The sequence below is a fragment of the Zingiber officinale genome, chromosome 6A (assembly GCF_018446385.1).
Source record: "Zingiber officinale cultivar Zhangliang chromosome 6A, Zo_v1.1, whole genome shotgun sequence".
In the NCBI taxonomy this organism is placed as follows: domain Eukaryota; kingdom Viridiplantae; phylum Streptophyta; class Magnoliopsida; order Zingiberales; family Zingiberaceae; genus Zingiber; species Zingiber officinale.
This window is the reverse complement of record NC_055997.1, coordinates 7,441,119-7,464,164: the sequence shown is the minus strand read 5'-3', so window position 1 is coordinate 7,464,164 and position 23,046 is coordinate 7,441,119. Positions and strand designations below refer to the sequence as shown.

The window sequence follows — 23,046 nt, the reverse complement described above, 5'->3', positions numbered from 1 at the left end:
GATCGGAAGAAATTGTTGGACCCCGTGGTTGTTTTGATGTGATCAACCAAGTTTAGGTTGGTCCTATTTGTCTGATCCTTGTGTCTAAGTGTGCAAGAGCTTAGGAGCGCAGGAAGTCGAGCGGAAGACGCACCTAGCGAGAAGGACGACACAGGAAGGGAGCTGACGGGCTCGGTGCGTCCGAAGGACGAGAGAGCTGCGGAAGAGTACACCGGTGGGCGAGAAGAACGTGCGTGGCGTTTGAGGGACGTAAAGCCGGGACGGAAGACTGCTCGAGGAGAAGGTCGGGAACTGGGTTCAGGTGAGCCCTATTCCGGATGGCCGAAATCACCCAAGTGAGCAGAACTATAGCAAGTCAATCGGGACGTTGACTTGACAAGTGTTCGGTCGACCAAACGCCCTTATCGGTCGACCGAACCCCTATCATCAGAAAGCCAGCTGTTGGTGACAAATTAAAAGCCACGACAAGCATCCAGCCGTTGGTGAAGTGATCGGTCGACCGAACTGAAGATAATCAGAGACTTGGTCGAGCGATTTGATCCGGTCAGATCGAGCAGTGACCGTTGGCTGATCGGTCGACCGAACACAAGGATTGGTCGACCGAACCTAAGCTCGATCCACATAGCCTGCATCCAGACGGAAAGCTAGGAAAGTTCACCAGGTTCGGTCGACCGAACCTGGGGATCGGTCAACCGATCTCTCTCGAGTCAAATCTTGATCCCAAAGATCAGGTGAACTGAATAAGTCTTGGAACCCCTATATAAAGGGGTCTCGAACAACTATTCAGAGATGAACGAAAAGAAACTCTGTACTTTCATTCTTAGCAACTTCTGTGCTCTCAAAGTGTAAAAGGCTTCTCCGCCTTCAAAGAAGGAGACGTTTCTAGTGCTATTTCCAACTGCCTTGGATTAACAACTGTCTCAGTTGTAACCAAGTCAAATAGCTGAGTCGTCTCTCTTTTTGTTTCTGTTATTTAATTTATAGTACTCTTGTTGCTTTTATTTTGAGTTAAAGTTCTTTGAGGAAGGTATACTCTTTGATTGCAGGCAATTCATCCCCCTCTGGTCGGCCCCGCTGCACCAACAAGTGGTATCAGAGCCCAACAATCTCAGAAGGACTAACTGCTGTCTGAAGCACAAAGATAAGGACAATGACCGACGCGAACATTCATCTCCCAAAGTTCGACGGAGACTTCGCTACATGGAAGTGAAAAATGGAGGTAATTTTTAAAACTGAATTTGATATACTCTTAATAATGAAATATGGATATGAAGCACCAAAAGACAAAGAAGAGTACAACTGGACGAAGAAGGAACAAGCAGACTTTGTCACCAACGGAAAGGCTAAGTTCCACATGCTCAGCGTTCTGCTGCCTCAGGAGGTAAGTCGGATCGGAAGCTACGACTCCGCGATAGACCTCTGGGAAAAATTCCTGGAGCTTCACGAAGGTACCTCCGAAGCGAAGCTTGCAAGACGCGACATCCTCCGGACTCAGCTTACGAACCTCCGGATGAACAATGGCAAGAAGGTAGCGCAACTCCAAGTAAGGATTAAGGAGCTAATAACTTAACTAAGCAACCTTGGAGAAGAAATAACGAACCGGAACTCGATCCGGTACGCACTCAACGCCTTCCCCAGAACTCCAGAATGGGCGTCCTTAGTAGATGCATACTACATCTCTAAGGACTTCAAGATAAGTACTTTAGAAAATTTATTTTTCACTTTTGAACTTCACGAATCTCAAGTTGTAGAACCCAATGGAGTAGAGAAGACTAGTCAGAACATTGTCTTAAAGGCAAGAATAAACGGTTCTGACTCCGAAGCCTCGATCGACAAATCCGAAGCGGCTCTATTGGTAAGACGTTTCAATAAATTTTTTAATATTAATAAATTTAGATCACAGACAAAGAGGCTTCAACGAAATAAAAGGATGATTCGTTGCTACAACTGTAACGAAGAAGGGCACATCAAAGATGACTGCCCAAAATTGAAGAAAAATGAAAAAGGAAAGGAAAAGCGATAATCTTCCTCCAAACAGAAGAACCTGAAGGCCACATGGTCAAACTCATCCTCTGAATCAGACGTCGAAGAATTTTCGGGGCTAGCGCTAATGGCTAACTATCAGCTGGAAGAAGAGTCGAGCTCAGAAATGAGCATAGATGAAAGGGGAGGAACATCAGAAAAAGAAAGCTGGGATGAAGGGGGAGCTACGGATATACAGGTAAGTGAGGTACGTAATCTAACTCCCAAGCTGTCCTTTAAGTTTATTAAATCTCTTTCTAAAGATTTACTTAAATTAGAAAATAAGAACGTTGATTTAAGTAAATTGCTAGATAATTTAAAATCAGAAAATGATAATTTAAAAATGTAAATTGAAAAGTTGAAATCTGCTGCATGTTCAAATGTTTTTCAAAAATCTAAATTAAGAATTTTTGGTAAATTAAACTAGTATATTAGAAATCATCAAGGTCAACTTAGGAAAATTCCTAAAACTTATGTACCCCCAGATTTTTGATTAATCCTGTAGGAAGGAACCTCTATTGGATTCCAAAATCTGTGCTAAATTAAAATTGTTATTAAGACTGTCAGAAAAGAGATTAAATGTTTAAAATTTCTTTATGAAGCTTTGTCTAAGGAAGTGGTTGTTGCTCCAATAACCAAGAAGACCTAATGTCTCGCCACGACCTGAAAGCCGAAATATCAAAATAAAATGTTTAATTTCGGATAAAAGCATTAAAATTAAAATTATATAATGCTTTGAAAATTTTTTAAACATTTCCTGGGAAAATCATTTTTTTTTACTTAGAAAATTTCTTTTTTCCGTTTTTGTTGTGATCAAAGGGAGAGAGTTAAGTAACAAGTTTAGGGAGAGAGTCAGGAAAATTAAATTTTTTATTTATAATTTTTTTTAAAATTTTTGTGCTTAAAATGTTAGTTTAGTAATTTTCTTAAAATTACTATTTATTTGTTTTTACCCTAACTTAAACTTGGGTTGATGCACATCAAAAATGGGGATATTGTTGGACCCCGTGATTATTTTGATGTGATCAACCAAGTTTAGGTTAGGTCATGTTTGTCTGATCCCTGTGTCTAAGTGTGTAGGAGCTTAGGAGCGCATGAAGTCGAGCGGAAGACACAGCTAGCGAGAAGGATGGCACGGGAAGGGAGCCGACGGGCTCGGTGCGTCCAAAGGACGAGAGAGCTGCGAAAGAGTACACTGGTGAGCGAGAAGAACGTGCACGACATTCGAGGGACGTAAAGCAGGGACGGAAGATTGCTCGAGGAGAAGGTCGGGAACTGGGTTCTGGTGAGCCCTATTCCGGATGGCCGAAATCACCCAAGTAAGCAGAACCAGAGAAAATCAACCGGGGCGTTGACTTGACAAGTGTTTGATCGACCGAACGCCCTTATCGGTCGACCGAACCCCTATCATCAGAAAGCCAGCTGTTGGTGACACGTCAGAAGCCACGACAAGCAGCCAGCCGTTGGTGAAGTGATCGGTTGACCGAACCTTCTGATCAGTCGACCGAACCGAAGATAATCAGAGACTTGGTCGAGCGATTTGATCGGGTCAGATCGAGTAGTGACCGTTGGATGATCGATCGACCGAACACAAGAATTGGTCGGCCTAACCTAAACTCGATCCACAGAGCCTGCATCCAGACGGAAAGCTGGGAAAGTTCACCAGGTTCGGTCGACCGAACCTGGGGATCGGTCGACCGATCCCTCTCGAGTCAAATCTTGATCCCGAAGATCAGGTGAACTGGATAAGTCTTAGAATCCCTATATAAAGGGGTCTCGAACAACTATTCAGAGATGAACGAAAAGAAACTCTGTACTTTCATTCTTAGCAACTTCTGTGCTCTCAAAGTGTAAAAGGCTTCTCCGCCTTCAAAGAAGGAAGCGTTTCTAGTGTGCTTTCCAACTGCTTTGGATTAACAACCGTCTCGGTTGTAACCAAGTCAAATAGCTGAGTCATCTCTCTTTTTGTTTCTGTTATTTAATTTATAATACTCTTGTTGCTTTTATTTTGAGTTAAAGTTCTTTGAGGAGGGTATACTCTTTGATTGCAGGCAATTCACCCCCCTCTTGCCGGCCCCACTGCACCAACAGAAATCTCCCTCGACAAGCCTCTGAGTGAAGACGTTCATCATCGTCTCAAACGAGACCGAGGGGATGTCCATGGCCACTTGGTTGAAACGCTGTATGTACGCTTGGAGCACTTCCTTGGGCCCTTGCTTTAGGGCAAAGAGGCTAACGCTCGTCTTCTGATAGTGCCGACTGCTGGCGAAATGGTGTTGGAACATGGCTCGGAAGTCTTTGAAGCTCTGTATTGAGCTGTCCGACAGTCAGAACCAGCGTTGCGCCGATCTGGATAGCGTAGTGAGAAAGACTCTAGACTTCACTCAGTTTGTATACTGGTGCAGCGTGACCTCATTGTCGAACCGATCCAAGTGATTATCCAGATCGGCCGATCCGTTGTATGTTCCGATCTCCAGCGGGGTATAGTGTCTGTGCAGAGGGTTTTATAAGATTTCCTCGGAGAACTACCAATTGATCCACTCGGGTGATGCGGTGCCTCGAGGCACCTTGCCTTTTCGTGCATCCCGAATGGGAGCGTCGTCCGAGGATGATCCCCTCTCCTGATTCGTCTGGGTTATTTTTTAGGGGGGTTGGAATAGGCGTGATGGAAGGAGATTGGCGTGGGCGGCGCTTCCCCTAGTGGGCCGGTTGGCCTTTTATTCTGTCCCCATACGGAGAGTTGTTCCTCTCGGTCTTCTTATCCCGCTCACCCCCTCAACTACCGATTGTAGAACAAATAGTGGATATCGCATATCTCTGCCGATGCTTAGACCCCCCTTTATATAGAAATCTGGTAACACGCTTGCGTGCTTCCCAAGGCGAGCACACTTCTCAAAGTTTTTTCTAAAAAGACTTGTCAGTAAAGTGTCCCTGACACGGTACCTTAACGGGCCGAGCATGTCTCTGAAGTGACAGTGAAAGCTTCCATCATACGATCTTCTGGCAGTCTATGCCCGGTGTCGGCGGCACTAACTCTCAAAAGGATATCACTGATATCATCAGGAGTGTACTGTTAGGTTGAGCGGGTTGGCCACTCGGTCGGAATTTCGCCTCCCTGGTGCCCCGTCTGGTCGGCCAGAACCTCGCTATTCCTCAGTGTGTGTCTGCAGTCTGCTCGACCGAAAATTCACTTTGTCACTGCCGAGACTTGCTGCCAGGCCGAGCGGGGTAGTCGCTCGGCTGAAGTCGAACTTTGCTGTATCAAACTCTGTTGTTTGGCCGAGCGGGGTAGCTGGTTGGCTCCGCTTCTGCACATTGTCTCCTTTTAGTGTCAGTTGTTTGATTGCTCCCTGTGTCGAAGACAATGGCGGGTCAGAGCCTTATCCCTGGTCGGGGCATGTTTCGCCGGACCGACCGATGCCATCTATGCATTGACCACCTTGACTTTGACCATTTGACCTGCACCGTGACAACGGGATGGGGTCCTTCATCATCACCGCATCAGGAGCGTTAGTAAGCAAGCTAGGGGGTGTCCCAACACGGCCACTCCGACACTCAAAGTTCGAGTTAATAGAGTAGATGTGGAAGATAAACAATAGAGAAAATGTAATGTATTTGTCTGTGAAAGCCTACCTATGCCTACAGGAGCAGGCTCTTTTTATAATACCTCTGTGATAATAATTTATTTTCATTAATTAAGTAGCATGCTATGATAAAGGATATGTTAAGTTGTCGTATATTTATTATATCAACTAGTCTCACCACTCATATTCTATCAATCAGTAAGTTATTGTATCAACCAGTTTTATCGCTCATATTCTCTATCTGTATAATGATAATATCCCATGTGTCTCTGGCACCCTATGTGCAGCATTTATTACAAGATCAACCCATGAACCATAGGGCTCATTGGGATTCCTAGGCTTGGCCCATAAAGAAAGGGGATTGGATAATGGGGGCCTTAGTGGAACAGTGCACAATATAAGGGCGTGAAGCCCTTGGTCTTGAGCGAGCGGGTGTAATTACATGCATGTTCATCTGTGAGGAAGTGAGGGGAGCCGGGCCACTAGAGTTGAAGAATCCAACTGGAAGGTGATATTAGAGCTAGCCGATCGGATTATAGAGTCAGAGGAAGCACAACCCTTGGGGATCGAAGGAATCCAATCAGCTAAGCAACATGTCTGAGTTGGTTGAGAGTGTTACTTCGAAGAGAACATAACCATTAGAATTGGGCTAATCTGATCAACTGAAGATTATTTTGAACATGGCAGAGTGAGGTACCAAATCGGAGGGAGCATAACCCCTGATCGGGAAAATATGACCGACATCGTATCTTTGAACTAAATAGGTAGTTGGTTCAATCGGAGCATGGCCCTTGGGGGTCAGCAAAACTCGATCGCCTACACCAACCTTTTGACCACCATCTACACAGGAAGATTGACTCTTAGATCCTACATGGACGCCCATTGCCATTCCGTTCGATCACAAGCAAAAAAAATGGCAGTCATCTCAGTTCCATCCTTCTTCTTCCTCTTGGCTCTCTCCTTGGCCGCCACAACTACTAATGCCTCGCTAAACGCCAACGACTACATGCACCTGTGCTTCTACAACCATGAGAGTATCCTCGGCTCCGGCCCCAACGCCATCGTCATCTATGCTATCGAGCGCCACGGCTCCACCTCCGGATTCGACTTTGGCAATATCATTGTCTATGACAACCTTCTTCGCGCGGGGGTCGAGCCCGTGTATATATAGGTAATATAGGGGGGTTCACTAAGTACGGGTCAAAGGACGAAGATAGCAGTCAAAGTCAAGGAGGTCAACGGTAAAGGACTGGACACTGAGGAGTCAAGTGGATCTCTCCAGCAGTAGTCGATCGGGCATGTATTGCCCGATCGGTAAAGGGTCAGTCCAAGCGAAGCGTCCGTTCAGCCAAGATCATCAAAAGGTCGTCACAAAGCAGAGGAGCGTGCATATAACCGGAGTGTTAATCTGGTCGAGCAGAAACAAACTATTGAGACCTGTTGCCACGCGGAAGAGCAGCCAAGTCCGGCTGAGCGGAGGAGTACTCAGCCGAGCAGATGGATCACTGAAGTATCCTTCGGGGAGATAGCGCCGCTTACACAAGGCATGGTTAACAAGTAGATCGTACGACGAAACCTTCTACTGTCTTGTCAAGAATATGCATGAGATATGGTGTCAGAGGCACTTTCTCGGCGTGTCCTTTCATAGGACAAATTGGAAAACGTACCCATGATCAATTGGATAACGTGCCCACATCTCGAGAGAAGTGCGCACGTCGCACACAACATCTACTGTTGCTCCACCTTTTTTCTCTTTGCGGTGACTGACTTGAGCGTCGAAGGGTCAACGTTCGGGACCCCTTTCCTAACCTGACACATACGCTTCTTATGTTGCAGAACGATTTTTCTACTTATCTATCATTATTTTCGTTGATCGTATGTATTAGAATAAATTCAAAATTCAACAAGCTAAGTTACTTTGTATTTCAAAGAGGAATTAAACTGATAATTTAGTTCTGTTCCTTTATCTTTTGGCTTTGATAAGCATACGATGCCAAGCAAAATTAGATATATACAACTCTTGAGAAAAAAAAAATTAAGACGAGTTATCGATATTAATCAAATCTCTTTACTCTATTGGAATGTGATCGACCCGGCCGATCCATAGATTTTGGATAGACCCGATAGTTGTTGAAATCAATTAGATGGACTCGGGCTAGGGCCTGGCTCAATTGAGTCCAGACCCGTATTGATCGATTGACTTTGAAGGAATCGAGGGGTAAAAGAAAACGTGGGAAGTTGACACCATCCTACAGAGTTGACAAAAATCTATCAAATAATTAACACATGCTCGTTTAAAGAATCTAACTTAAAATTTGAATTAAACACACAGTGAATCTGAAATCCTAGATGAAGTGCTGAACCAAAGAAGTCATTACAAACCACAAGAATTATCCTACCCGCAATCTGAAATCATGGTGCAGTGCCTTAGCTTCACTTTGCTTCCTTAATAATTGTGTGATTACATAAAATACGCAAGAATATTATTTGTCTTCTAAAAACATGCATTTTTGTAATATCTTCCATGTCCCCATTTGAGGAACAAATCCCTGATGCACCATTTGCTCCAACACCATCTCAGCATGAGCCAAAGAGTTCTCCTTACAAAGGCCATCAATAATTATTTTGTATGATGAGAAACATGGCCTGCTACCGTCAGAGATCATTGTGTCTATAAAATACTTAGCCTCCACAACTTTCTTTGAACTGAGCAAAACCATAGAGTAGCACCTGGTGTATGCCTGAATTTGGATAACATCCCTTTAATTTCATAGTATTTAACATCCCCATAGCCTCGGTCACTTTTCCTTGTTTGCACAGGTCAGAAATCAAAATGTTGAAAGTTAATGTCTGGGTAACAATCAAATTTCTCCATTGTCTCGCAAAGATCAAGTGATTCACTTACGCTGTCATGCTTACAAAGATAATACATTATTGTCGAATAAGTAGTTGCATTAGGTTTACATCCTTGGTTTGGTATTTCCTGCAGCACAGAAAAAGCAGCATCCATCTTTTCCCCATTGGCACAAGCCTTTGATCAGAATATTAAAGGAACAAGTGTCCAGGGTTACACATAATCTCAGAGCACTTAATTAAACCTTGAAGGACTTGAGGCGTAGGTTGTCGGTGAGCTTTCCGGTGTCGTAGGAGCAAAGCTTGCACGTGTAGCAACGGAATGAAGCACAGATACAATTGACTTGAAGAGAGAAGTTATTTCAGCTTGAATCATAAACCCTTCTTTTATAGCCCTCATTTAGTCGACGGATAAACTATTCTGTTGATTAATCCTTTCCGTCGACTGAATGATCTATCTGTCAATGAATCTCTAATATTTCCTTGTGTGCTGCGATCCTATCCGTGATCTTGGAAATCAAGTTGTTCTATCGACTGATCCACCTGATCCGTTGACGAAACCTCTGCCCTTCCTTGTTTTCTGTGATTCAGTCCATCAGATCCTATAAATCAATTGTTTCGTCAACTGAACCACCTTATCCATCGATTGAACCTTATCTTCCTTGTATGCTCCGATCTGATCCGTTGAATGAGCCCAATCTGTCAACTAAACACTCTATTCCATCAATGGAATAATCTGTGGATCCGTAGATTGAACCTTACTTTTCGTCGACAAAACATCTGTAAAACAAAGTTAAAGCATTTTATCCTGCAAAATAAAGTTAGAATAAATATAGCCTTTACCCTACAAAACAATGTTAGAATAGATATATGCATGAAACAGACAGTTAAGACTATGTTGATCTCAACTTAAAAAACACCATTGGCTTCATCAGTTAGATTAGTACCTAAGGTTTGTCCCTAATAGGATACAATCTCACTTCACTACCTCCAGTAATTTACCTCAACTCACCTGTCAAGCATTTAGTTCTTGAGATCTATTTGGACTTTCTCTTACTCAGTGTTTAATCGTCTGATCTATTAAGATTTTTTATGCAATACTAAATTAGCATAATAACAAATAATAATAATACAAAATAGTATTGATAAAACTATACTTAGGTCGACCGAAAACCATCCGATCACACATGCTTGGAGTTCACTCCTGCAAGATTTCTCACTATCGAGGGTTATCTCCCCCTAAGGCTTCATCACCTAGCTTCACTCATTAGGCCTTTAACCACCTACCTTCACTCACTAGGACCTAGTTCACTCACTAGGTTTTTTACCAATTAGCTTCATTCACTAGGGCTTTTACTTGGAGTTCACTCCTCCAAGACCCTAGGATTACCTCCCCCTAGGATTTCCCTCTTACCAAGTATCATGTCACCTTGACCTATTTGGACTTGCTAGTCACTCGGTACACTACTCACAACTTGCAGTCACTCGGTCAATCTTGACCATACTAGACTTCACACTTGACTAAGTCAACCAAACTTCATTAAATATATTGTTAAACATCAAAGTCTTGGAGGTCGATTGTACCAATAATCTTCCCCTTTTTTATTTTTGACAAATATGTTTAAGTTAGACTAATTACTTAATCCAACTAATCAAGTCAAAAGAGTTAGGCTTCTAACTTAAACCCTCCTCCCCATTTTGTCATTCATCAAAAAGAAATTTACATAAATATTTTGATTTCTAAAGTATTCCTTAAATTTTGCACCAATAATAATATCTTTATCCTCTTAAAAGATAATTTTCAATTTTGAAAAACTCCTTTTCAAACATAATTTTTAGATTTTGCAAAATAATTTTAAAACTATTTCCAAAGGCAATTTTTAAAATATATTTGCCAAAACATAATAGTATAATAATTTTCAAAGTAATTTTGAACAACTTTCTAAACATTTTTCAAAAATATTCTTTGTTGGAAACATGCATTTTTAAAATATTGTACAAATTAATTTTCAAAGAATTTTGCATAATAATGTGTAATTTCAAAAATAATTATTTTTAAAAATATTTATAACATGATTTTTAAAAAAATATCTTTCCAAAATATATTTTTCATCATGTTTTCTAAAAATGATTTTAAGAATATTTTCAAAAGAATTTTGAGAAGAAAAGAAGTTATGTTGAAACTATGTTTTCAAATATAAAAAATTTTAAATTCCTTTTGAAGACAGTTTTAAAAAATATTTAATTTTTAACTTTGGTTTTAAAATATGTATTTCAATAGGTTCTCCCCCTTAATCTCACACTTCTTAGGATATCCTTGTTAGCCACAAGGAAAATATACATATGTGTCTAATGGTATGTCGGAGAAACAATCTACTAGAGATATTGGAGAATTAATCGAATTTAAATTATACTAAATTAAATTCAACTTATCTATCAAGATGACCTGAGATGATAATCTCAAACTATCAATAAGGGTTGATTTTCTACCAAATGCTAAACGCTGACGTAGGTTGGCAGAGTGGACAGATTGACCAAGTGGGTCATGAGGAAGAGCTGACACGTGACAGAGCTAGCAGATCAGTCGAGCGGTGGAGACGGCCGAACGGGCGAAGCGGCTGACCGGATAGTGCGAGCAAAGCAGCAGAATAGAACGATTAGGCTAAGTGGCCAATCGGCAGAACAGCCGAGCGGTTAGAGAGGTCGATCGAGTGAGCGGTCGAGTGAACAAAGTGGTTAAGTGAGTGAGCAGCCGAGCGAGCGTGCGGCCGGATGGGCGTGCAGCCGAGCGGAGGAAGATGCCGAGTGAGTGAGCGGCCAAGCGAGTGTGTGATCGAACAGGTGTGCAGCTGAGCGGATGAAGAGGCTGAGGCCTGCAATGGACATAGTTTCCTTGAAACAAATTCGCCCCACCTCCGACTGTGCTTCAAGGTTTTTCGGATCATCTGTTTCCCAAGATACAATAGTTAACCGTGATGCGCACCAAGTACTGGTGGTCATGGCGAACTGAGATGTACCTGATTACTACCACGAGTAATTCGCCGAGCAAGAGATTCATGACAGAGGAGGAGGGGAAAGAAGATGGAGAGCTTCTGCTTATGTGTGTATGTTTCCTGTGATCATAGCCTCCTTATATAGGAGCTCAGACCAATGAACATTAATGATCATTATTCGTCGAGCAGTGAAACACCCACGTTTCACTCGGGCGTTTACATTATGCATTAATCCTCAGTTTAATGCATCCGTTATACACTTAAATAAACAGTAAAAAGGACTGGTCCGACATTTAGCGTGCACAGGTCGTGCTCACACATGAGTCAACTTAGTTCAGTGCAATTCAGGCCTTGGATTTGCACTCCTTACGCATTCACGCGTGAGAGAGAGCCTCTCCCCATGCATTTGTTCATATCATTAATGCATGTGAATTAATATAAACTAACTAATATACCTTGAAACTCCTAAAGTGAGACTAAAGTCCCATTCACAATGAAGTTTCATGCCTCTTCCACCTTTTCTCCATTCACATATATCCAATAGGGTATTCGTGGTTAACTTAAAGATCTAAAAGTTTAGGTGTTCATCAAAAGTATTTTCAATTTACTTTTCCTAGCATTTCACCCATTCTAGAATTTTCAAATATGGTAATCATGTAGTTATATGAGATGATTTGTTTAACTAAGAATTTTAGATTAGTTTGAATTTAATTAAATTAAATTTTATTAATTAACTATGAAGATTAAGTTAATTATTAATTAATGCTTAATTAAGTTAAATTGAATTAAGTTGATTTTAGATTAATTAAATTAATTTAGAATGAAATTCAAATGATGTTAAAATTAATTATGTGGATTAAGTTATTAATCAAATAATTAATTAGTTAATTTAAGATTTGTTTTTGTTTGATTTTAAATTAAGTTAATGATTATTAATTATGAATTATTATTTGTTTTAATTAATTTAGCATTGAACATTAATTGTTAATTTTATAATGATAAAATAGTTAATTTAATCTCATATTAATTAAGTTAATTTAAAATAAAGTTTTAATTAAGTTAATATTAATTTTAGATTAATTTAAAATTGATTAAAAATTATATTAATTAGGTTGAAGTTAATTAAGTATTAAGTTTAAAATTTATTATAACCTAGATTTAAAATTAATTTAAGAATTAATTATTGAATGATTAATTTTAATTATTAAGTTTTATTGTTAAAGTTAATTAATTAATTAAGGATTGATTTAAAGTTAATTAAGTTGATTTTAAAGGCATCAATTAGTTTACATTTAAGTTTTTTAGTTTAAGTTTATTTAATTAATGTTTTTAATTTAAGTTTTAATTATTTTAAGTTTTAATTAGTTTAAATTTAAGTTTAATTTAAGTTTAAGTCTAAATTTTATATATTTTAAGATTAATTAATTTTAAGATTAATTAATTTTAAGATTAATTAATTTTAAGATTAATTAATTTTAAGATTAAGTTTTGATTAGTTTGAGTTTAAGTTTAATTTTTATTAATTAATTTTAAGATTAAGTTTTAATTATTTTGAGTTTCATTTAAGATTAAGTTTTAATTATTTTAAGTTTAAGTTTAATCTTAATTTAAGTTTAAGTTTAATTAAAGTTTTACCTTTTTATTTTAATTTAAGTTAAGTTTAAAATTTATTTGATTTTAAGTTTAATTATTCTTAGTTTAATTTTAGTCTTAAAATTATGTTTTATTTGAATTTAAATTTAGACTAAGTTTAGCTAATTTAAGATTAATCAAATTAAGGTTAAGTTTGATTAATTTAGGTTCAATTTTGAATTAAGTTAATTTAAGATTTTTATTTAGTTTTAATTAATTTTCATGGGACAATTTTAACTAATGTTGGCTTCGGGTTTAGCTTTGTGTCCATCAAGCAAACTTTTTAAGAATAAGTTTTCAGTTAGTGGCGAGATATATGACGTTCTTAAGTATCACAAGGGACCACTTTCTGAATACTTCTCAAAATAGTCTTGCTCAAAAAATTTAATACTAAGTCTTGGTTCAACTAGTTCAAACTAGATAAGAATACCTTTAGTTGGGTCCACTAAGACGATTGCACCAAGTTGAACACATATGATTCTCCCAAACATACTTTCGACTTAGCTTCCCTGACCTACTATCATCCCAGTCTTTTATAGAACTAAGTTAAAATGTTTCCTAATATTATTGGTCCTAAATACCCAAACGGGTAGATTAAGTTATTTAGGTGACAATTAGTTTGCCGCCTCCCTGGAACATAGATTTTATGGTTTATGCTTAAGTGATGAATATCATTTTTAGGCACATAGTATTGGTTTGGTCCTACTTTCTTTGTTAGAAAAGCTTTCAGAACTCATACTTTAACATAATTTTTATTTTGGTTAATAAGTGATAAAAAAATGAGTTGCTTGTTGATTTAGATTGATATCCGAGACCGAACTTGTTGTACATGACCTTTTGTGATCTAAGTATCATGTCAAGATTCTTGGATCCCAAAGTGAACCATTCAAGCATTCCCTTAAGTCTCTCAACTTCTCCTTTCAATATAAATTTTCCTCCTCAAGTCTTGCAACCTGATTTGGGTTTCCATTTTGAACTTGGTTAGTTGAGAGTTTTGGGTTAATTTGCGCCTTAAGACTATTAACTTACTTAAGGAGCAATTTTACTTATTTTTTAGATTTAGTTAGTTTCCTTTTTAAGCATGCAATAATTTTAAAGAATTTGATTTTCAAATTAGATATTACCTATTGGGAACCTTCGGAAATGGATACGGTTCCGAGGCTTGATTCTCTGTTGGACTCGTCTTCTTGACTTAAATTCTGACTCATATTCTGACTTGGATTCGTCGGGTTGCTTTCTTGCCATTAGAGGCAAGACATTCTTTTGTCTTGGTTCGTCTGTGTATGATTCCTCGGTTGTCGTTGGTGTAAGTACCTCGTGATAGTTTTGATATGATCAACCAAATCAAATTAGGTCTTATAGTGTTTGATCCTTGTGTCTAAGAGTACAGAAACTTAGAATCATAAGAAGTCGAGCGAAAAATACAGCTAGCGAGAAAGATGACACGAGAAAGAGTCAACGGGCTCGGTGCGTCCGAGGGATGAGGTGCTGCGGAAGAATACACTGGCAGACGAGAAGGTAGCGCGTTGCGTTTCCGAGGGATAAGAAGTTGGAGCTCTCAAGGAGAAGGTCAGAGTTGAGTTCAGGTGAACTCAACTCTGAAGGTCGGAGCATCACCCAATGAGGATCAGCTAAGGAGCTAATCTGCTGCAGGGAAGACGCCTTCAATGGCTTGAAAGGTGCCTTTTATGAATAGCGCCAAAGGTGCCTTCCAGCCTGTTGGAGGCGCCTTGGATAGTCGTTGGCCAAAGATAAACTTTTATCTTCAGCGGATAAAAGTGAAGGATCGAAAAGAATACATGCCAATGAAGATATCTTTTCTCTTATAAATTCATGATCTTTTCTATGTGTTTTCAATGTGGGATTATGTTTGCAACCTTGCAACCCCAACAATCCCCCCTCCCCTCAAACAAAGGACCACATGTTTCCCATATCTGATCTTCGACCCACAAGGTCTTCCTGCCCCTTGGTCCACCCGATCTACTAGGACTTCCTTGCCTAGCCGCAACTAGGACTTCCTTTCTGGTGTCTGGTCCTCTTAATCCGAAGATAGGAGCCCTCACTTTCTTTGTTCGAGGTTAATATTATACCAACATGACTCAATCAGACCATAGCTTTTGTGCAGTAGTCCGAGCTTTGATACCAATTGAAGGATCGAAAAGAATTTAGATATCTCCATAATGACATGATATTGTCCACTTTGGGTATAAGCCCTCATGGTTTTGCTCTTGTGCTCGACCCAAAAGGTATCATGCCAATGGAGATATCTTTTCTCTTATAAACTCATGATCTTTCCCATGTGTTTTCAATGTGGGACTATGTTTGCAACCTTGCAATCCCAACAAAAAGTTATCACGTAGGAGGCACCTTGGACCTTATTGAAGGTGTCTTCAAGCTTTGATTAGAATTTTTCAGGGGATATAAAAGACCCATGGAACTAGGAAATAGACAACAACTTCTGTATTCATTTCCTAGCAACTTTCTAAGCTATCAAAGAGTGTAAGATGCTTCTTCACCTTCAACGAAGGAGATCTTTCTAGTCCTTTCATCTGTCTTGGATTAACAACCACCTAAATTGTAATCAAGTAGATTATGGTTTTCTTACTCATTTCTTTTATAAGTTGTTATTTCTTTTATGTTAATTATTTTGGTTAATTAATTATGTTTACTAATTAAAGTCAAAAGAACGAGAAAGGGTTGAATTTTATTTCAGGTTATTTACCCCCTCAAGCCGGCCGCACTGGGTCCAACAAGTGGTATTAGAGTCCAACCATCTCAGAAGGGCTAATTGTCGATTGAAGCACAAAGATGATGACCGGATCCAGCATCTACTTGCCAAAATTCTAGGGAGACTTCGCAATGTAGAAAAATCGCATGGAGATATTCTTCAAGAATGATTTTGAAATTTTGCTAAATATAAAATATGATTTTGTAGCACCTAAGGATCAACAAGGAGTCGATAAAGAAGAGTGCATGTGGATGAAGAAGTAATAAGCCGACTTCATGACTAATGGCAAAGCGGAATTCCATCTGCTTAGCGTCTTTTCGCCCCAGGAGGTCAGCCGGATCGGAATCTACGACTCCGTAAAAGTGCTTTGGGAGAAATTCCTAGAACTTTACGAGGGCACTTTGGAAGCAAAATTAGTGAGACGGGACATCCTTCAAAGTTAACTGACAAATCTCTGTATGAACAAGGGACAGAAGGAAGCTCAACTCCATGCTAAGATCAAAGATCTGATCATTCAACTTAACAACCTCGGAGAAAAGGTAACAAATCGTGACTCTTTAAGGTATGCACTTAACGTCTTTCTGAAAACTCCAGAGTGGTCAACCTTAGTAGATGTTTATTACATCTCTAAGGATCTCTAGGTAAGTACACTTGAAAGTTTATTCTTTACTTTTGAACTTCACGAGTTTCATTGTGTAGATACTCAGGACATAGAAAAATTAAATAACATTGCCCTAAAGCTAAGAAGGACGAATCAGATGTCACACTCCCCTCGACGATGACGAAATGACATTTATGTTAAGAAAATTTAAGAAATTTTTTAGATCAAATAAATTCAATGAAGTGTAGGCCAAGAAAAGAAGAACGAGAAAAGTGAGATGTTATCACTGCAATGAAGAAGATCACATCAAGGATGACTGCCCAAGACTGAAGAAGAAGAAGGACAATAAGAAAGGACCGAGCCTTAAAACCCTAAAAGCAACTTGGGATGAGTCGTCATCAGAATCTGATTTGGAGGAGTACGTTGGACTTGCACTGATGACAAATCACTAGGAGGAGAGCACAAACGAAAGGGGAGGCTCCTCAGAAGAAACCTACAGTAAGGAGGAAGAAACAAGCTTCAGAGTGGCTCTGGTAAGTGAGGTATGTTTACTACCTCCTTACGAATTATATTCAAATATTAAATCTATGACTAGATCGTTATATAAGCTTAAGTCTAAAAATACTAATTTGAAAAAGGTAGCTTTAGAATTGAAAGCAATCTTAGCGAATGTGTGTCTTTTAGAAATATATGATAAACTAAAGGATGAAAAACAAAAATTGAAAGAACAAATAGAAATTTTGAAAAATTCTGCATGTTCAAATTTTACTACATCAAATTTTAGAAATTATCAAGGACAACATTGGTATTATAGATCCCAAAAGGGGGTCAAATCAAAAAAGTAATAAAAATTATATTCTAAGTAAATTTTTTATTAATCCAGTAGATAGGAACCTATATTGGATACCAAAATCATGCATAGATTAAATCTTTATGCATGTTTTATTTTTAATTTGATTTAATATTTTTTTACTTAAAATTGTCTAACTTTTTCTATTTGTAAATTATTTTATAAAATTGTCTAACTTAATTTGATTTAATAATTTCTATTTTATATAATTGCATAGAATAAAAATATATTCTAAGAAAATTTTTGATTAATCCAGTAGGTAGGAACCTATATTGGATTCTAAAATCATGCATAGATTAAATCTTTATGCATATTTTATTTTTAATTTGATTTAATATTTTTTTACTTAAAATTGTCTAACTTTTTCAAATAAATTATTTTATATAATTTCTATTTTAAAATAATTAAATCTTAATTTTTCATGAAAAAAGATTTTATTAGTGACCACTATATTAGTTTTTATGATTTTTTAACAAAAATCATACACTACAAAAAAAAACAACTTTACCGACGGGTCTACCGACGGATAACAATTTTCGTCAGTAATGTTTAAAAATTACCGACGGAAGATAATATTCCGTCGGTAATATTTACATTACCGACGGAATCAAAGATTTCGTCGGTAATGTTCCGACATTACCGACGGATATTTTAATTCCGTCGGTAATATGTATTTTTTTAAAAAAAAATACACCGATGGAAAACACTTTCCGTTGGTAACTTGTTTTTTTTTTTTAAATAATAGCTTTACCGACGGAATCTAGATTCCGTCGGTAAAGACGGAAAAAAACCCTAACTCGACCCCTTTCCTTTCTTTCCGCGCGTGTGGCAGCCAACTCCTTCCTCTTCCTCCTCCCCGATCTCGTCGGTAAGCTCCCCTCGTTTATTTCTTCCTTTCTTTGTGGCCGCCAGTGCCCTGCTGGCCTTTGTGCCGGCCGGCACTGGCAGTTGCCTGCCGTCGACGGCCTGGTGGCCGCTGTGCCGGCCGTCGCTGGCCTCCTGGCCGCTGTGCCGGACGCCGACGACCTCCTAGCCGTTGTTATTTTTAAAATTAAAATTATTTCGCAAAGTTATTTTAAAAAATTTTATTTTTTTGATAAAATATCATATTCTCTATCATAAAAAATATTTTCATTTTTTTTTATTGTTATTGAAGACATAATGTCTATCTTATATATTGGGAAAAAGTTGCAAGAATTTTGGAGCTCAAAATCTATTTGTTAAGTATTATTTTAAAAAAAACATATTTTGTATAGAATAATTAATTACTATTTATTTTAATTTTTATTTATTCGTAGAAATTTTATTTATTTTGATTGAGCATGTTTAATCGTTATAAAAATTTTTAGAATTTTTTAACAAATAAAAATAATTTTAAAATTATTTCTTCTAAAACTAATTTTTAAATTATAAAAAATTATTTTTTTGAAAAATAATTTCCAGATTTTTTTTAAGTGTTAGTGATTGCTTGTAACCCTTATAATTTTTTACCCTAATTTTTAATGTGATCAAATAGAGAGATTTATAGATTAAGTCTATAGGGAGGTAACATTTTGCATATTATTATTTTAATTGGTATTTTTAATGCTTGAATTTACTTCACTATGTTTGTTATTTTTTAACTTAACTTGTGTTGCTCACATTTGAAAAGGAGGAAATTAATATTTATCCTGTGATAGTTTTAGTATGATCAACTAAGTCAAATTAGATCCTGTTGTGTTTTATCCTTATGTCTAAGTGTGCATGAACTTAGGAGCACAAGAAGTTGAGCGAAAGACTCAACTAGCGAGAAGGATGATGTGGGAAGAGTTGCCAGGCTTGGTGCGTCTGAGGGATAAGGTGCTGCGGAAGAGTATGCTAACGGATGAGAAAGAAGCGTGCGATATTTTCGAGAGACGAGAAGTTGAAGCAGAGGATTACTCTAGGAGAAGGCCAGAGTTGGGTTCCAGTGTGCTCAACTCTAGAAGGCCGGAGCATCACCTAATGAAGATCAACTAAGGAGCTGATCTACTACAGGAAAGACGCCTTCAATGGCTAGGAAGACACCTTCTATAACAATGCCGAAGGCACCTTCTAGCCTGTAAGAAGCGCCTTCGATAGTTGTTGGCCAAAGATAAACTTTTATCTTCGGTGGATAAAAGTTATCACATTGGAGGCGTCTTGGACCTTATTGAAGGTCACTTCAAGTTTCGGATAGAATTTTCTAGGGGTTATAAAATGACTCCTAGAGTTAGAAAATAGACAACAACTTCTATATTCATTTCCTAGCAACTTTCTTAGCTATTAAAGAGTGTAAGAGGCTTCTCCGCCTTCAACGAAGATCTTTCTAGAGTTTTTATCTGTCTTGGATTAACAACTACCTATGTTGTAATCAAGTAAATTCTGGTCTTCTTACTCATTTCTTTTATAAGTTGTTATTTCTTTTATGTTAATTATTTTGGTTAATTAATTGTGCTTACTAATCAAAGTCAAAAGAACGAGAAAGAGTTGAATTTTATTTCAAGCTATTCACCATCCTCTAGTCGGCCACATAGGATCCAACCGTTAGTGTCTTCTTCTTGATTTAGAGTTTCCTTCTTTGTTATTTGGGCAATTGGACTTGTAGTGCCTCTTTTTGTTGCATGCATAGCATGTCACCTTGGACTCTTGGAGAGTGACTTGGTTAGTGTGGATTGTACTACCTTTTTGAGATCGTTCTTAGAAAATCTTTTCTTCTTTTTAGTAAATATTTTGGTCCTTCAATAAGAGCAATACCTTTCTCGGTTTAACTTGAATTAGACTGCTTGTGTAGTTCAAGTTCACAATAAAGTTCATCTAAACAAATTTTGGAAAGACCCCTTGAGACTTTATAGGCATCCACCATGGATGCCCATAAAGGATTTCGAGGGAACGAGTTTAGTACATATCTTATTAAGTTGCGGTTGTTGATTTGGTGTCCAATGAGATGTAGATCGTTGAAGATGTTCTTGATCCTCATATGGAGTTGATTTGCGGTCTCACCTTCCTTCATTTTAATATTAAGTAATTGATTCAATAGGAGGTATCGTTTAGTTATCTTGGTTTCGTTAGTGCCCTCATGTAGCTCAACTAATCAGTCCCACAGATCTTTAGCGTTGTCGTTTGGGCTAACTCGGTTGAGCTCTTCCTTTATTAGTCCACACTGGAGCGTGTTGTGCATCTTTGAGTCAACTTCGATCTCCCTCTTTATTTTGTCATTCCATTTTTCTGGTGGAAGGACTTCTCCGGATTCAGTTAGAACTTTGTAGCCTTGGCGGATGCAGAACTATTGTTCAATGTCTGTTTTGAGGAAGATGTCCATCCTCCTTTTCTAATAAGAAAAGTTATTTTCGTTGAAGAGTGGGGGGCATACGATTGAATATTCTTCGGACTGAACCATTGTACTTGCAATAGAACTTTTGTCTTGGTGTAAGTAATGCAATAGAAATAAAAATAACACCTTAATAAATAAAAGCAAAGAAAAGAAATTCTTGATTAGTAGTTGCACCAAAATCAAGAGTCTTTGCTATGATATTAATTGAAGGCTCATTGAGAGAGAGAAGGGGGGGGGGATCTCGTCACTTTAAAATTTTTCTTTACTTTAGTTAAAAACAAAGTATGCCATGGAAATGAAGTAAAAAAATAGACGAAAGATAAGTCGATTTTTTTTTACTTGGTTTACATCCTGTGGTGACTTCTACTCCAAGACCCGTGATCGTCGACCGTTTTCATTGGACAATTTACTATATGAATGAAAGTGCAAGTATAATGGAATTTAAATATAATTATACTGACAACTATTGAGTAACAAGAGGCATAGATTGTCGGTGAGCTTTCCGGTGTCGTAGGAGTAGAGCTTGCACGTGTAGTGACGGAATGAAGCACAACTACAAATGACTTAAACAGAGAAGTTATGTCAGCTCGAATCTTGAGCCCTTCTTTTATAGCCCTCGTTCAGTCGACAGATAAGTTGTTCATCGATTGATCCTTTTCGTCGACTAAATGATCTATCCGTCGATAGATCTCTAATCTTTCCTTGTGTGTTGCGATTCGATCCGTCTGATCCTAGAAATCAAGTTGTTCCGTCGACTGATCCATCGACGAAACCTCTGTTCTTCCTTGTTTGCTGTGATTCGATCCATCATATCTCGTAAATCAAGCTGTTTCATCGACTAAACCACCTTATCCGTTGATTGAACCTTATCTTCCTTGTATGCTCTGATATGATCCGTTGAATGTCATCCATCGACTGAACACTCTGTTCCATCATTGGAACAATCTGTGGATCCGTCGACTAAACCTTACTTTCCGTCGATGGAACACTTGTAAAATAAAGTGAGAGCATTTTATTCTGCAAAACAAGGTTAGAATAAATACAATATTTTCCCTGCAAAATAATGTTAGAATAGATATATGCATGAAACAAACAATTAAGACTGTCTAGATCTCAATTTAGAAACCATTGGTTTCTTAGTCAGATCAGTATCTAAGGTTTGTCCCTAATAGGACACGACCTCACTTCACTACCTCCAGTAACGTACCTCAATTCACTTGCCAAATATCTAATCCTTCAGATTTGTTTGGACTTTCTTTGCTCAGTGTATGATCATTTGATCCACTAAGACTTTTTCTCCAATACTAAATTAGCACAACAACAAAAATAGTAATGCAAAATAGTATTGGTAAAACTATATTTAGGTTTACCAAAATCCGCTGATCTGGTTGATCACGCACGGTCAACCGGAAACAATCCGATCATACATGCTTGGAGTTTACTCCTTTAAAACTTCTCACTACTTAGGGTTACCTCCCCCTAGGATTCTGTTACCTGACTTCACTCACCAGAACTTTCACCACCTAACTTTACTCACTAGAGTCTAGTTTCATTCACTAGGTTTTTCATCATCTAGCCTTACTCACTATGATTTTTACTTGGAGTTCACTCATTCAAGACCTACGATTATGCCCCCCTAGAGTTTCCTCTTTAACTAGGATTACCTCCCCTATTTACCTCTCCTAGGATTTTCCTTTTGCCAAGCATCAATCACCTTGACTTACTTGGATTTACTAGTCACTCGATATATTACTAACCACTTGCAATCACTTGGTCAATTTTAACCTGGCTAGACTTCTCATTTGACTATGTCAACTTGATCAAGCTCCATTAAACATATTATTAAATATCAAAACCTAAAGGCCATTACACCAACAAGCCTCACGTATAACTTCCTACTGCCGAGTATTAATAAGCATATTAAGAACATAATTGAAAGTCTTGACAGTGGGCCAACAATTAAAATCTGGCATCTTGAGGAGAATCTCAATGGCCTTATCAGGATGATTTGCCACATTACCGTACATTTTGATCAATCTATAAAAAAATCATCATCTGAGAGTTCACAGTTCTCCCGCTTTGCCCTTTCCAATAGTTCATCAACATAACTAAATTTCCGAAAATGAGCAAGTTTATCAATCAATAAACTATAAAGTGTTTCATTAGGCCTATAATCCATGCGACTAGATGCCTTTCTGAATGCACTAATAATTGATTCAGGGTTTCTCACATGTCTAAATATTTTCAGAACTGCATTTGGTGTATCCAACCAAAATTCATCGTTGTCAAGCTTGCAATTCGACTTTGAGATGAGAAATGTAGAGTATCTTGATATTCTAATCAGGCTATAATCAGCAAGTGACCCATTGAGGGCAGTTTGAGACAATTCTGCAACCCATATGCCCAGTTTATTTCCTGCATTCACTAATAGTCCGCACCCATATAGCCTGTT

General features: G+C 38.1%; 1 pseudogene; it reads right to left on the bottom strand.

The window, feature by feature from the left end:
- Positions 1-8,038: 8,038 nt before the first annotated feature.
- Positions 8,039-23,046, bottom strand: LOC121994584 (annotated as a pseudogene).